Source organism: Aotus nancymaae, unplaced genomic scaffold (assembly GCF_030222135.1).
Source record: "Aotus nancymaae isolate 86718 unplaced genomic scaffold, 86718_ANA_hifiasm-v0.15.2.pri h1tg000029l, whole genome shotgun sequence".
NCBI classification, from domain to species: domain Eukaryota; kingdom Metazoa; phylum Chordata; class Mammalia; order Primates; family Aotidae; genus Aotus; species Aotus nancymaae.
The window spans coordinates 20,103,924-20,120,122 of record NW_026988442.1 but is presented as its reverse complement, the minus strand read 5'-3'; the positions used below and the strand labels follow the sequence as shown (position 1 = coordinate 20,120,122).

General features: G+C 44.2%; 1 long non-coding RNA gene across 3 annotated transcripts in view; it reads left to right on the top strand.

The window, feature by feature from the left end:
• LOC105719131 (uncharacterized) overlaps positions 1 to 16,199 on the top strand; it is a 272,253-nt gene that overhangs the window by 91,291 nt on the left and 164,763 nt on the right. The window contains exon 1 of one of the 3 annotated variants that reach the window (XR_001107904.2): positions 15,991 to 16,113. The exons of the other annotated variants lie outside the window; for them this stretch is intronic. This is a non-coding gene — a long non-coding RNA (uncharacterized LOC105719131). Of the gene's footprint in view, positions 1 to 15,990; positions 16,114 to 16,199 lie in introns of those variants that run through there. 3 annotated transcript variants of the gene reach the window in all.

The window sequence follows — 16,199 nt, the reverse complement described above, 5'->3', positions numbered from 1 at the left end:
ATAGGAAAAGGTGGTCAGACTTGTCACTGTCAGTGCTTTGGTTTTCAAAAATTGGCTATTTGGTTAATTTTAACTCTACTCTTAAAAACAGGTAGTATGGACTTGTGGAAAGATACATGTTATGCTATAATATTGAAAGATATATGTTATGCTTTGGTTTTCATAAATTGGCTATTTGGTTAATTTTGACTCTGCTCTTAAAACAAGGTAGTATAGACATGTGAAAAGATATATGTTGTGCTATAATATGGGATGTTGGATGTTCAGGAAGAATAAATAAATGGTTGATTGATTTATTTCTAGTTCTTTTTAATATAGACAATGAGGTGTCATTCTCTTCCTTGATAAATTGTTACGTGCATCTCCTGCCTGCTCCCTGCCCATTTCCTGTTGCCTTTATTCTTCCTCCCACAACTGCTATCACTAGCACATTTGTATTACAGAGTTTAACAGGTCAGAGGATTTTAGGTGAATAGAGAGAAAAGGAAAACGAAAAGCTGACTTCTTTCATTTTGGTGTTAAATTATAATGAAGTACTTTCCATGGGTTTTATTTTATTATTTTCAGAAAGGCTCTCGTAACAGGTCAACTCATAAATTGGCATGACATCCTGTTTGTTTCTGCCAAAAAGTCAGTCAAAGTGAGAGTATTAATTTATTTGCACAGATATGTGTCAAATTCACTTAAACAATGCTGGGATGTTAACACTGATGCATTCTATTAAGGAATGCAGACTTGATTTTATCACCATCCCTCTAAGGAGAGCAACTATATTTTGGGAGGGGTTTCTATGATATTTATTTATGTTCCATTATGTTTTCATTTATTTCTATGGCTTCAGTGAGGCCTGAAAGAACAATTCTCAAGTAAGCTGAGGCTGTGTAGACAGATACTCTGAGTAGTTTAGATAATTCATCTACACTGTCTTACATCATGAAGTTGCTATTCAGTTCCTTGCATCTCTTTGTGTAGCTGTGGGTTATTTGGGCCAGAGATCCTGTTCCCCTGAATCTTCAGGGAGTTTCTCTTCACTCTGGTAGCTTGAGTATGATTTCTAAAGGCTGCCTTTGGCCTCCCTGCTCTTCTGTGTGGATGCAGCTAATGACCTCAGTGTCTACCTAATGGCATCTTACTTTGCAGTGATGGCTGTTCTGAATACAGAGTGGGGGAATGGTGATGGGTCAGGATGAGTGGAAAAGTAATAGTTTCATGATGGAAATGCAGACAACTCTTGGATTAAACTCAGTGCTCTATTCCTTCTCTGTATGGACCATGTCATGATCTCTATTTCTGTAATTGAAAAAAAAAGTGAGAGCACAGTTTGTATTATCACTGGTGGAGTATCAAGTTGTCTGGGCTGGCACAAAACAGTGGACAGAAGAGCCAACTGCTGACCTCAGTAACACATGCCTAACTCCTAGTGCAAGGTTTGGCTTGGTAATAAGATCTTGGTCATAATTACTCATGGATGCTCATGGTTATCTGGACTGGGACTCACACCCTCCCTGTCCATGGCAGGCAGTCAGACCCTGCTGAGAGATGTGCAATTCATAAAATCCTTCTTTGTAACTAAGTCCGTGGTTGCTATTAGTCTGCAAAACATGAGAATAATAGGACTAATTAAAAAAATTTAAACCCTTAGACTTTTATCTCACTCTGTTCCTTATAAAATAGTTGTTTTCTCAGCTACATCGAGGCACTTAACATATTAGTCTGCTTAGTTTTAAACAATGTCCAAATGTTTTCATGTTTTCTTATGTACCCCAGTCATTCTTGGCTTGCTTAATGAGTTCTACAAATATTTATTGAGTCCCTACTATGCACTAGACATAGTTCTAGGCAATGGGGACCAAGAAGACAAAGAGATAGAGAAGTTTCTCATTATTAGAGGACTTAGTTCTAGGGAGGGAGACAAACAAGAAGGGAATAAACAAATATACAATGCCAGGTGACAGGGTTAGTGGGTAGAGAAGATGGTGCAGGGAGTATGGTTGTAGTTAGGTAATCAGGAAGGATTTTCTGTTAGAGCAGAGTCCTGAATGAAGTGAAGGAGAAGGCCATTAGGCTCCCTGAAAGAAGAGTTGTGGTGATGGGAATAGCCATCTTGGCCTACCCTCATGGAGAAAGATGAAGAAATGTGCAAGGTAATACAGCCCAGAGATCAGGTGAAATCACTAGTCTATGGACCTCTGGATCGATGGAGGTCCTTGCTAAGAGTTGGAATCCCCATAAGCTAACATTTCGATGGTCATCTTGGGCTCTGAGGTTCACCTCTGAAAGTGCACTTACTGATCCATGCCATATTAAACCAGGCATGGTCAGCTCCCTCCTTGATTGACTATTCCTCTGCCTTACACATATACAGAAATAATAACCCATTAGACTTTAGCAATGGCTTGGCATGTAGGAATACCAAGATGGCACCTGTATCTGAGCTTCACAGCTGCTTCAGAGTAAACATTAGATAACCTCCTTGTTTGAAATGTCCTTGGGTCCCAGGACCTCTGAAGAAGCATCACTACTCCCCAGACAACACAACTCTCAACCTCCTGATACCTTGATGGCTCTTTGATTCCTTTCCTCCTTCTCTACCTCTCCTCCTCATCCCCTCTTTCATGGATTGCTCTTGGAATCTCCAAATTCCACTGGCTTTATTGTACATTGGCTCTTTCCAGCTTCAGCTCCATCTTTGGACAATATTTATATATCAAAACTTATCAACATGCTCGGCAGAACACGAGCCTTTTATTAAACAGCACACCACATTTTCTTTAGAAGGCATCAGTGATTAGAGAGAGAAAAATGCCAAGAAAGCAGCACTGTATGTATAGATCTTATGTTCTGGGGCAGTATGTTCTGCTGGGTTTGTCTAGTGGTTAAGTCTAGGGTTGCATCTTCAGGAAGGGAAAGGACTGGGTGCTATGGATAAGAATCATATGAAGAAGAGACAGACCCTACAAAAAGAAATGGGAATGTAGAAGGTAGACTTCAGACCAGTGATGTTTTCTCTTCAGGCTTTGTTCTCTTGAGCTTAAGTATTCAGAATGTGGTCATAGGCTTCCAGAAATAGAGGTTTATGCTTCATCTGGGGAGTGCAGTCCTGTGACTACATAAGTTAATCACCTGGAGAGACTTTTAGGGGAAGAGGGTATGTACAGCCAAAGAACCAGGCTGGGCACAGTGGCTCATGCCTATAATCCCAGCACTTTGGGAGACTGAAGTGGGAGGATCTCTTGAGCCCAGAAGTTTGAGACCAGCTGGGACAACATGGTGAGACCTCATCTCTACCAAAAAAAAAAAAAAGCTGGGTGTGGTGGCACACACCTGTAGTCCCAGCTATGCAGGAGACTGAGGTGGGAAGATCACTTAAGCCCAGGAGGTCGAGGCTGCAGTGAGCTGAGATAGTGCCACTGCACTCCAGGCAATGTATCCATCAGCCTTCCATAGGCATATTCTCTTTGACCTAGTGTTTCCACTTATGGAAATGTGACCACTTTCATATGACATATTGTGATAACAGATCACTAGAAACAACCTTAATGTACATCATTGGAAACTCAATGTAAAACATGATACATTGATAGATGCTTATAATTGTAGCCATTGAAAAGAACGAAGGCCCTGTTCCTGGAGGGACATAGAATGATATCTAAGATATGTTGTCCAGTGGAAAAGACAAAGGGCTGTGAAATGTATACAGTAGGCTTTATCAGTGGAGTCTTGAAAAAATGTTTCTATGGATAAGGTGTTCTGTGAATTAGTGTTGGATTGAGCTGTATCTCACCTGCTTGGCATGGTTCCTCCCAACCTGGGTGATCTGGTTCTCTGGGCATTTTATGCAGACTTCTGGCATGGTTCCTGGAACATAGTAGGTCTCCATCTCTACTTGGATTCCCCTGGGGATGGAGCTTATTATTGCATTTTCCCTGCTGGACAGTTCTAATTCTCAGGGAGAGTGAGCTCCTCTGCCTCTTTTTAACTCCTAGCTGGGGGTTCTGGCATGGCTCTGAGCAGGGTCACTTGTTGATAGTGCCCAGTCCTTGCTTGGTTGTATCAGTTCTCAATCAGATGTTCTTCCAGATTCTCAGTAGCTCCCACACTGCCTTTAAAGCTAAGAAGAACCTTCCACACTTTTGAGATGGGCTTTGCTCCTCGTGCATGGTCAGCCTGCCTGGGCACTGCTGCTAACGCCTCCCAAGATCTCTGGGAGATGAAGTCTCTCTCTGCATTTAGCGAGTGCTTCCTTGCTGCGTTCTTGGACTCCTACAGTAGTTCTGGCAAGTTAGTGGGACAGAGCTTTAAAAAGGCTTGTCTGGCTGTCTCTAACTTCGAGGCTGTCAGCCATCTCAGCTCAGCTGTATGTAGTTTAAGGAATTGTTATTGTGCCTGTGCCCTGAGGTGATTCCTTACCACAAAGGGCAAGCTTAAGAAAATCAAATAAATAAATACTAATGAACAGGGAAGCAAGGCTTGGAGAGGTTAATTGCTTTTCTGGGGTTGCAAGGCAGTAAGAGGGAAGCTGGGTTGGCCGCCACCTCCTCTGTGCTCCGACCACTTTGCCATTTCACTGCCCCAGAGAGGCCCACTTAAAAGCGAACATATAAATGGAAGTAACTTTTTCAGCAATCTATTGGGTCTTTTCCCACTTAGGAATATTGATTTTTCTCCTCACTAAGCCTGGGATGAAGGCGAATGATTGAGTCTTTCTGAGTCTGAGCACCAAGTAGGTGGGCATGGTCCCAGCTTGAGTAGGTGTCAGTGACTGCACCTGGGAAGTGGTCTCCTGAAGCCGATGTCCTCTCTGCGATAGACGGATTATGTAAAAAGCTCTGAGACACCACAGAAACCTGGCCTGGTTGATACCTGAAAGGAGGGAGGTGTATGGCATACATTCTACTGCTCTAATCATGCCACTTTAATGAGATACAAAATTGTGCCAGTTTCACAATTATGATATATATCAGTGCTTAATTATATGTACAGGATGGTGTATTCAATTGAGTACATGCAAATGGAAAAGAGATTTTCATCTTTCGTGTCTCTCCCACTCTCCCTAACAAAGAACTTTCTAGGGGTTTTAGGCATATGGGCATAGTGGAGAATCGACTTGTACCACATGCCAGCATCTTCTGGCTTTCAAAACAATGAGGAGACACTGAAAATCCTGACTAGAGAGCTAAGGACACTGAATAAATAAAGATGAACATGATAAAAATATAGTGTCTTTTGATAGCCCGGGCAAACATGTCTGGCTTCAATTTGTGGGGATTGTCTTATTGTTAAATGACACAAACATAAAAAAAGAGCTAATAAAAATTCTGTGGGTAAAGGTCTTTTTAAAAAGTACTAGAAAAGCAAGTTCAGAGTCATGGGCTGCATTTGTTACTGATTATGAGCAGAATTGGGGAAAAACATTGACCCCTGTGACTTGGCTCTGAATGTGCTGATGTAGCCCCTGGGATCTCCCTGCATGTTACTTTCTTTATTTTTCAATTATTATCTTTATTATTATTATACTTTAAGTTCTGGGGCACATGTGCAGAATGTGCAGGTTTGTTAGACAGGTATACATGTGCCATGGTGGTGTGCTGCACCCATTAACCCGTCATCTACATTAGGTATTTCTCCTAATGCCATCCCTCCCCTAGCCCCCACCCCCTGACAGGCTCCAGTGTGTGATGTTCCCCTCCCTGTGTCCATGTATTCTCATTGTTCAACTCCCACTTATGAGTGAGAACATGCAGTGTTACGTTTTCTGCTCTTGTGTCAGTTTGCTGAGAATGATAGTTTCCAGCATCATCCACGTCCCTGCAAAGGACATGAATTCATCCTTCTTTATGGCTGCATAGTATTCCAGGTGTATGTGTGTGGAACCAACCCAAATGCTCATCAATGATAGCCTGTGTGTCACTTTCTGATGCCCACAGATGCTGGGATAAGGAGCAAGGAGGGAGGGCTTCACGCCAGGCCACTGTTTTGTTGTAGGAATGGCTTTGTGAAGGGCTCTTGTGACACTCCAGGATCACTTTGAGGAATTTCTCCAGTAAGCAAACTCTATGAAAGAGACACCTTGTGGGAGGAAGTAAGGTTCAACTATCTAAAATGTCCCTGGCTTTGTCTTAGGTACTGGGAATACCTCTGGCATGTAGAGAGGCCACTGATTTTAGGGACTTTCTTCTTTCTACTTGATGACTCCCAGGAAAATCTGGGGAGCCAGATCTTGGTAGCAGGTTGGCTGCCCTCTGTTTATGTTCTTGTAGAAACACTGACTCTAGGGAGAAAAACTGACCCATCTGTTAAGACATCATCCAGACCTGCTACCATTATTTTTCCATTCATTCACTCATCCATTCATTTATTCATTCTTCTCGTGAGCTTCTAATATGTGCCTGTCCAAACACTAAGGCTGTAGGAATGAATAAGATGAGGCTGGGCGTGGTGGCTCAAACCTGTAATCCCAGCACTTTGGGAGGCCGAGGCAGACAGATCACGAAGTCAAGAGATGGAGACTATCCTGGCCAACATGGTGAAACCCCATCTCTACTAAAAATACCAAAAAATAGCTGGGCGTGGTAGTGCGTGCCTGTAGTCCCAGCTACTTGGGAGGCTGAGGCAGGAGAATTGCTTGAAACTGGGAGGCACAGGTTGCAGTGAGCCGAGATAGTGCCACTGTACTCTAGCCTGGTGACCGAGCAAGACTCCATCTCAAAAAAAAAAAGATGTATGAGTAAGACCTAATTCTGTCCTGCAGAGTCTTGCAGCCCAGTGAAGAAAAGTGTACAATAAAGTACAGGATACCTCTGGTGAGTCCTAGCATAGCAGAGGTTTCCCGGAAGCACAGAAGCAGGTGTAGTAAATGCTGCCCTGGGTGGGAATGATTTTGCAAAGGGGACAATGATTGAAAAGTGTCAAGAGAAGTTCACCAGGTGGATATATTGGAGAGAGAGATTATTTCTGGAAGAGGGATTTGGGTGATAAAAGGTAAAGAAACCTGAAACAGCTGAGGATTTTGAGGGATCTGCAGGCTTCACATCCAGAAACAGGTTTCTAATAAAGTGCCTTGATCATTCTATCCAACATAACTCATTTCAATGATTGCTTTTTGATTTACATCTAGGGCTCCTTCCAGGTGTCTGGCATCCTCCATGATAATGAGGATGAATAAATGGAAACTAATATGAGAGAACCAGGTTTGTCCAGAAGGGGTTTCAAGTCCAGGAGAGGTAAAAGCATGCAGATAGCCTGTCCAAGGCATTGCAGTGATTAGTGCATTAGAGAGGCACAAACAGATAATTGCAGGAAACAGAGGAGATACCACATGCTGGAGAAGCAGTCCAAGAAGGCTTCCTGGAGAAGGCTAAATTCGAATTGGGCCTTCAAGGATGGAAGACAAAAGACATCCTCCTATGCATGAACAAAGATGTGGGAATTCCCTAGGCTGTGTGAGTTATTTCTACTATCAAATGTCAAGCTAACTTCCAAAACATTAGTTTACAAACCAGGTTCTGTACCAGAATCCCTTATTGAGAGCAGGGAGGAATTAAACAGAAATTTCTGGGACTGATTCCTAGAAATTCAGATTTCAAGTGGAACACACATTTTAGTGAACTCCTCAGAGGATGCTAATACCCAGAACACAGAAGGGATCCATCTGATGGTGGCGGGAGGGAGGGGAGAACTGACTGGATGTACACAGATGTGGGTTCAAATAACGAATTTGCCTCTTATTTGCTCTGTCACTTAAAGCAATATGCTTAGTTCCCTTCAGCCTCACATTACTTGTTGCCGAGAGGTGATAATAACAGCCCAGAAGGGTAGCTGTGAAAATAAATGAGATGATATTTGTCACAATGCTAACATAATTTCTGACCAACAGTAGGTAGGGGATAAATCTGGATTTTCTTCCTCTCCTCCATTTAGTAAAAATGGCATATATCTTTTGGAGTGGTCAAAATGCCCAAGAGGCATAGTTCTTGGCCCCAAGAAAGCACTGGTCACAGACAGGCAGGGCATTTCCCATTCTCGAATAAACTGTTAGGCCAAGGGAGTCTCCTGGACCTGAGCATCTCTTTCCTGCCTTAGATAATGTCTAGCATTCTCCAGCTATGCCCTTTAAACCTGGGCATTAAACAGTTTTTGTGTCCCGTGAATATACAAATATCCCTAAGGAATGTTAGTGGATTAAGCCCCTATGAACTCACACCTTAGAGTGAGTGAAGTACTGGCTGAATGCTAACCTGATAGAGGAGTGTCAGCTCTTCAAGCCTGCAAACTGGTAATCAGGTCTAGTGGTTTTAAAATTCTGCTTCATGAAGCTCTAGAGGTGAGCCCACAATATTTGGTTGTGCTCTGGACAACTCTAGGGGGAGCCAGCCTCAAAGTCTACAACATGCCCTGTATCTCCTAAGGTTGTGCAGTGTATAACCTGCACAACTGTCTATGGTGGCTCGCCCTAAGGGTTTCCGTGGAGTTGGTTTTGGAAGGAGGGTAGGGAGTCTGGCAGACAGAGGTGGCTACAGGTCCCCACTTGCCTTCAGAAAAGCCCTGTGGTATAAAGTAGGATTTTGTGGAAGTTTTTCTTTAAAGATAAAGCAAAGGATAAGCCAGGGCCCTATTCAGTCTCCCCATTTTGCAATTGGGAAACTAAGTTTCCACTGTGAGAATGTGGTAGAGCCAGCACTATTCCCCAGGGTTCGTTGGCCTGAGGGGACAGGGTAGGACAGGCATGAGGGTTGGGGAGTGCTCCATTCCAGTAATGTGTCTGGGCAGGAAGAGGAGGTTCTGGCCAGAGTAACCTTCCAGAAAGGACAGTTTTGAAGAAGTCAAACCTCTGGTCACAGGTAGAGCCTTAGGCCTGCCTCCAGGGAAGCTTAACGCTCCTGCTAAGCAAAGGTGTCAGGAGCTGAGGCATTTTCGGATTTCCTGTCATTCAGGCAGGCAGCAGATAATAGAGGCCTGCCTAGGCCAGAGCTGAGGCCTGGGACCATGCATTTACTCATCAAGGCCAGGGAGAGACTTTGAAGAATTCACTTCCCCCTTTCCCTGCTGAATTATAAGAAATGGAGAGAGAGGAGCACTCAGCCAGGAAGGCAGGCCAAGGCGGCCCTTGAAGGAAAAGGAAAGTGAGATGAGATGAGGGTGTGTGTGGGTGGGGCGGGACGCCCCTCCCTCCGCCTCCTCCTCCTCCTCCTCCTCCTCCTCCTCCGAGCTTCCTGCTGGGGGCTCCTCTCAAAGCCTCTTGGGGAGCCTGGGCCTGTTCTCTGGCAGGGGCCTGAGCCAGGCCTGCGGTCAGCCTTCCAGACTCAGGGCACCTCCAGGCTTGCCTGTGGGTCTGGTTCTCACCTCAGGGATCTCCTGGGAAAGCAGAGCAGGCGGGCCTGCTTGGAGCACTTTCGGGCAGCAATGACTTCAGTGCTTGTCCTCAAAATAAATGCACCACAGACAAGACAATGTGGTCAGGGGCTGAGGAGTTACTGTAAATACCAGCCCGGGGCTTCCTATTTCTGTTCCTGTGACTCCCAGCGGGGTAGGCGCTGGCCGGCTCCTTCCCAGTGCACTCTGTTCTCACTGCCACATCCAAGGAAAAGCTTTGGCCTGGAATTCTTCATCCAGCTCTCCCTGGGACCCCTTTTTGGGTTTGCAGAAGGGACATTACTCCCACCGCCAAGCAGGGCTTAGATTGAGTCTGGCTTTCCCCAAGAAAGGGATGCAAATGCTAAGTGTTGGCAGTGTGCCGAGTAGTCACACGTTTTTTTTGGCCTCACATCAAGCCCTAAAGTTTGCAGAATCAAAACAGTAACATCTTATCCTTAAGAGCACTGTCTTAACCTATGTATGCCTAGTGTTCCATTATTGGAACATGAAGCTTGTGGGAGTTATTTATATCCTACTGCTCAAGGTCATCGCCAAGGTCTGATTTTTCCCAGAAAAAAATTTTAACCTTCGTCATAAATGGGTTAAAGGCTTTACATGGTTTAGTACATATGGTCCTTACCACAGTCACAGGATATAGATCTTATGTCTATACCCATTTTATAGATGAGAAAATCAAAGCAAGATGTAAAGGTGCCTGCCCAAGACACCCCATCAGTAAGCTAGGAGTCAAACCCAAGCAGCCTGACCCCAGACCTGTATTTGTAGCTACCAGGCTGCACAGGGCAATGGTGTCAATCACCTTCTGCAGATGGAGGGAACAATGTGCAAAGAAGGGTTCAAGGTCATGTGGCTAACGAGTTAGGGGGTGGACATGAATCCAGGCTTGGTGGGCTCCAAAGTTCCTCCCACTGCACTGGGGCACCTCCTAGAGGCAGGACAGCAACACATCGTTGAACATTTGTTCTGATCTCTTTCCAGCTTCTGAGCAGCTGACACCCTGGCTTATAGCTGTCTCCCATGGTCAGTGCTTAGGGAGGGATGGATCAACATTCACACATACCCACATGAAGGCTTCCAATTTGAGTAAGTTTGCTGTTTCCAAGGACAGATGGTCCCTGACTTTAGGAGGCTGCTCTGGTTGTGGTGTTTCTTGCCTTTCAATTACTGAGTGCTCTCAAGGTATATCTCCCTCAGAGTCCTCTCACTCTTGAAGAAGCATGCTACATCTGTGAACTGACCCCTACCAGGAAATCTCACAGCAGTCTCTGAGGGTGTCTGGTCAACCTAGAAAATGAGCAGGTAGCTCATCCTATTCAGCACCTGTGCTGTAGAAGGGAAAACTGTGGAAGCCAGGCGTTTTCCTCCTAAGGGGAACTAGTTAGTAGGTTTGCATGTAGGGAAAGAAGAGACAGTGGTCTGAGTTGACCACATGGAACGAAACTTAAATGCTGTGTCATTTCTTTCAAGCAGATCTACTGAGGCCAAGTGGGAGCCAGGAATATCTTCCTGTTCATCTAAGGTATCTGATAAGACATTAGCATTGGGTGACAGTATGTTGTTTTCTGCATATAATAGAATTGTGGAATCTCATATGGTTTACCTTCTTGCTTTGGCTAGTAAGAAGCTCATAACTTAAATTTGTACTTAATTGTTATAACTCTTCTCAAAAAAGAAGTTATTGGAGTACTTCTACTCCCTTCATCTTCTGCATAGTGGCTCTTGTGTTTTGTTTAGGATAGGTCTAAAATTTGTTCATTTTATGTGAACTCATTTATCGTAAGTCACCTGGGATTCAGAGTCTAATAAAATAAACTTTATAAACACATTTTGCAACTAGTTAGTGCCAAGTACCATACAGTTTAATTTCATTCACTACCCATTTGTTGTTTGCTTGCTTATTTCTCAAATTTGTTTTTCTCAAATATTTGTTGAGCACCTTCCATATGCCAAGATGCCTGTCTTAGATTGCTTGTGTTGCTATAAAGGAATACCTGAGGCTAAGTAATTTATAAAGAAAGCAGATTTTTTTGGCTCATAGTTCTGCAGGCTGTACCAGGAGCCTGACATCAGCATCTGCTTCTGGTGAGGGCTTCAGGGAGCTTCCACTCATGGTGGAAGGAGAAAGGGAGCAGGTATCACATGGTGAGAGAGGAGCGGGAGGTGCCTGGCTCTTTCAACAATCAGCTCTCATGAAAACTCACAGAGCAAGAACTCACTCATAACCTCCAGGATGGCAGCAAGCTCTTCATGAGGGATTGGAGGCCATGACCCAGACACCTCCCACCAGGCCCCACCTCCAACACTGGCGATCATATTTCAACATGAGATTTGGAAGGGACAAATATCCAAACTATATCAGTGTCATTGTTGGTGCTGGGGACACTCTGGTGGGCAAGTCAGGCAACGTCCCTACTGTCCTGGGGGTCACCATATAGAGAGGGAGTCAGGCATTAACAAAAAGTGCACATGAGTAAACACACACTGCACACAAGCACTCCAAATGCACTCCACACAATACATGCACTCCACATGCACACACACACTCAACACTCACATAGCGGGCCAGCTAGTGTAAAGTGTTATGAGAAAAAATTAATAGGGTAAGAAGTGAAAGGAAGTCTGAGTGGTGGGGCAGGGAGGCGAGACGTGGCTGTTTTGCACGGGTCACCAGGGGAACCCTCCTGGTTTAGCTGACCTATGAGCAGAGACCCAAACAAGAAAATTGCAGTCACGTGATAATCGGGAAATGCAGGTAGTGCCTATGACCTTTACAACAATCTGGGGGGCATTAAGGGAATCAATGGCTTTTAAAAAATTAATTGTTTTAATAGAGAGGGAGTCTGAGGCTCAGAAATTTAAAATAATTTGAAGCTGAATCAGGCTTCTGTCCCAGGCCCCATGTCGTTTCCATCAGAGTGAGGCATGAAGATGTGTGTGAAGGGTTTAGGGCCAGACCCACCTGACTTTGCATTCCAGCTCCTCCATCTCATCAGCTCAAGGCATCAGAGTAAACTTTAGCAAGTTGTAACCGCTCTGTGCCTTGCTTACTCATCGGTAAAATGGGGATAAAAATAGTCCCTACCTTACTGGATTGTCATAAGGATGAAATGGTTGGTTCAGTACGTGGCTGGAGGTTGAGGCCCGTTAATGTAAGCCATTATTCTTATACATGTTGCTTGTCTTCCTTCAAAGGAGATGGGCTGCAGACTTCCAAGTCACTCTGGCTTGTATGTAATGCCACGTTCTCCTTCGTCTCTTCCACAGGCTGGGGGAGACTTTCCCTGCAGCAGCAAAGGCTGCATGCTGAGACAAGCAGCCTCAAGGTGCAGGGTAGAATTGCTACACCATCTCCCTTGGGTGTCTTTTATCAGCGACTGATGGCAGCTCCGGACTAGAGCATTTGGAGGTGGTCTGAGGGGGGTATGGAGTGAGGGAGTTTCCCAAAGAGCTGTAGAATGACTTGCCCTTCCTGAAAACTGTGCTATAGAAAACCTAAGTTTTGCCTTCCATTCCACAGCAACTTCCTTTAAAAGCATCAGGGGGCCGGGCACGGTGGCTCACGCCTGTAATCCCAGCACTTTGGGAGGCCGAGGCGGGTGGATCACGAGGTCAAGAGATCGAGACCATCCTGGTCAACATGGTGAAACCCTGTCTCTACTAAAAATACAAAAAATTAGCTGGGCATGGTGGCGTGTGCCTGTAATCCCAGCTACTCAGGAGGCTGAGGCAGGAAAATTGCCTGAACCCAGGAGGCAGAGGTTGCGGTGAGCTGAGATCGCGCCATTGCACTCCAGCCTGGGTAACAAGAGCAAAACTCCGTCTCAAAAAAAAAAAGCATCAGGGAAGGGAGGCACACAGAGGAGGTGGAGCCAGTCGGTGCTACAGAGTAGGCTCTGAATTGGAATGCAGGTCCCCTGGGAGCCTGTCTGGACTTACGGAGGCTGTTTTTTGCTCAAAATAGAGGCCTTAAAGGCTTCCTGTTTGGATGTTATTGCTTTACCCAAGGGAGATGGTGTAGCAATTCCACCCTGCACCCTGAGATGGAAGAGATGAGGAGACCAGAGTGTTACCCTCTGAGGGCTGGCTGCACCCTGCCCTGCCTGGTGCTTCTCTCCGACAACCACAGCTACTCTCTCCAGGCTCTTCCCTCCCCTTTAAACTGAGAGGAGGTAATGGCTTCTCTGTGTTGTCAGCCCTTGGATGCTGCGCCAACTCTTCTGGGTCTCCTTAACACTGCTCACACCCTTGTAAATGCTCCCTATGATAAACTCTCCTCAGTTATCCCCGTTCAGGAGAACATCTGTTTCCTTCCAGGAGCAGCACTCATATAAGCCGACAATGTATTTGCATTCTAGAAAATAATTCAGTGTTCCAGACTAGAATATTGTTGATTTTTTTTTTTTTTTGAGACAGAGTCTTGCTCTATTGTCCAAGCTGGAGGGCAGTGGTGCAATCTTGGCTCACTGCAACCTCTGCCTCCCAGGTTCAAGTGATTCTCCTGCCTCAGCCTCCCAAGTAGTGGGACTACAGGCGTATGCCACCATGCCTAGAGATATATATATATATATTTGTATTTTTAGTAGAGACAGGGTTTCACCATGTTATCCAGGATGGTCTCAATCTTCTGACCTCATGATCCTCCGCTTCAGCATCCCAAAATGCTGGGATTACAGGCATGAGCCACCGTGCCCAGTCAAGAATATTTTGATTTTTAAAGAGACTTCTCATACCTACACTAAAGGAACACCGAATTTATTACTGTATCAGTGAGATGAGTTATCATAAACCATAAGCAGACAACTAAGAAATATAAATGGTTAATAAACTGAAAAATCAGCTCAACTGTAATAAAATAAACCACAAGTAAATAAAAAATCAGATCTAATTTTTACCCTCTTGAATCCTGTTGTGAAGATGCTAAGTGGGTTCCTTAGGGAAATGCATCAAGAGTCTTAAACATTTTTATTCTTGTGAGTCAAACAACTCTCTCGTGAAGTGTCCACTTAAGGAAATACACAGAGACGTAAAGATCTATGGACAAAGATGTACCTCTCAGGGTTATTCAACAGTGACAAATTGGGAACAATGTTCAAATTCTACAAATGAAGATTGGCTTAAGAACATACTTCATGTAGAAGTAAAGTGGTTAAGCACATAGGCACTCTGGCATCAAACCATCTGGTTACACATTCTGCCATGGTGTGTGTCGTCTCCTCTAACCCTCCCCATGGAAGCTGTGCTTGACAGGAGACACCTAGGAAGTGCTCAGTGAACATGAGCTTTTGTAGATTTTTAAAAGTTATTTTCTAGAAAGGATCCTCTAAAGCTGTTAGGTGGATGTTTCTGAAGAATATTTAATGATATGTAAAATTATTTGTGGCATAAAATAAGGATCAATAAAAGAAGAATTTATAATTTAGATATAGAATCATCCTCATTATTTTAGCATGAAGGTATGTTAAAATGATAAGAGCCTTTAGATCTCGATGGTATGATTACTCTTGATTTTAACTTTCTATAGTTTTCAAATTTAAATAATTTGAAAATAGATGATTAACTTCCTCTTTTTCTTCTTTCTCTCTCTTACTATGGAGACAGAGATGATACCATAATAAGACAAAATGAAGTGACCTACAATCCCATTTCCCAGATATCTTTTACACACACACACACACACACATGTGCACACACACACACAATTTAAAATAGCACAGAAACAAAATCCAAAGTCTTCCTCTCACCTACAGTCTTCCCAAATAAAACCATTGGTAATAAATCCTTTGATTCATTGTAGAAGAAAGTATGTGCGCATACCAGCAGATTCAAGTCCTTTTCAAATAAGCTTGTATTGATTTTATAATCAGAAAATTGTAGCATGTATGCATTTAAGATGTGGGAAGTTTTATTGTCAACCCCTGGAGGAACAGGCTTGGGTCAAACAGCCTGTCCCCATCCCATTGGGGGATGATCAGGAACAGAGGCACTACCAGTGGAGGGGGCTGGAATTGGTTTTGTGGCCATTGGCCTGGGATGGGGAGGGGCTCTAAAATGCACACCTTTCATTGGTCCTCGGTTTCCTCATCACTGGAGTAGGACAGATCTTGAGCACTGCACATCTTATGTTGGGGCAAAAACCAGCATTAAGAGACTAATGTTGATTCCTGAGTTCAAGTATTGCTGGTGTCTGCTGGGCCTCCACGAGCATTGCTACCAGTCACTTTTCTATGTCCTTGAAAAAACATTCATCTTCAGTTTTTCCCAAGGACCTGAACTCTCTTGATTTCTCCAGTTCCCCAAACCCCCACCATCTGGATCCAGCTTCCTCACTCTTCCTCCAAACCAAACTGAGCACATTTTGTTTTCTTTTGCTCTTCCCTGTCTTCCCCTAGTTCTACCCTAACTTCCCTAGAATTTAGGTCATTGATTGCACAAAAAAAAAAACAAAAAAAAAAACAGGGAACCATGGGGTTGAACACTCATATTGGGCAATACATATAAGGTTCATAAAATTAACTGGAAGCTGTCTCTTGATGCAGTTCCCTACTCACTGAACTCATGTGACTTGAATAAATCACCAAGACTCTCGATGTTCTGTTTTTTCTATGTGCAGAAAGAGAACACTATATTGTCTTTGGTTGACAGTGGTCAACTCTAGAGAATCTTCCATTTCCTGAGTACGGGGGAGAGGCATTATGGGCAGTTCACAGCAGCACTGGATCCAGGAGTCCCTATCTCATGGTAAGGGTTGAGGAATTTCCTGGGAGCTGGTTAAATGGCAGCAGCAGTCTGTTCCGTGGCCTCATTTTGGACACAATGCCAAGCTT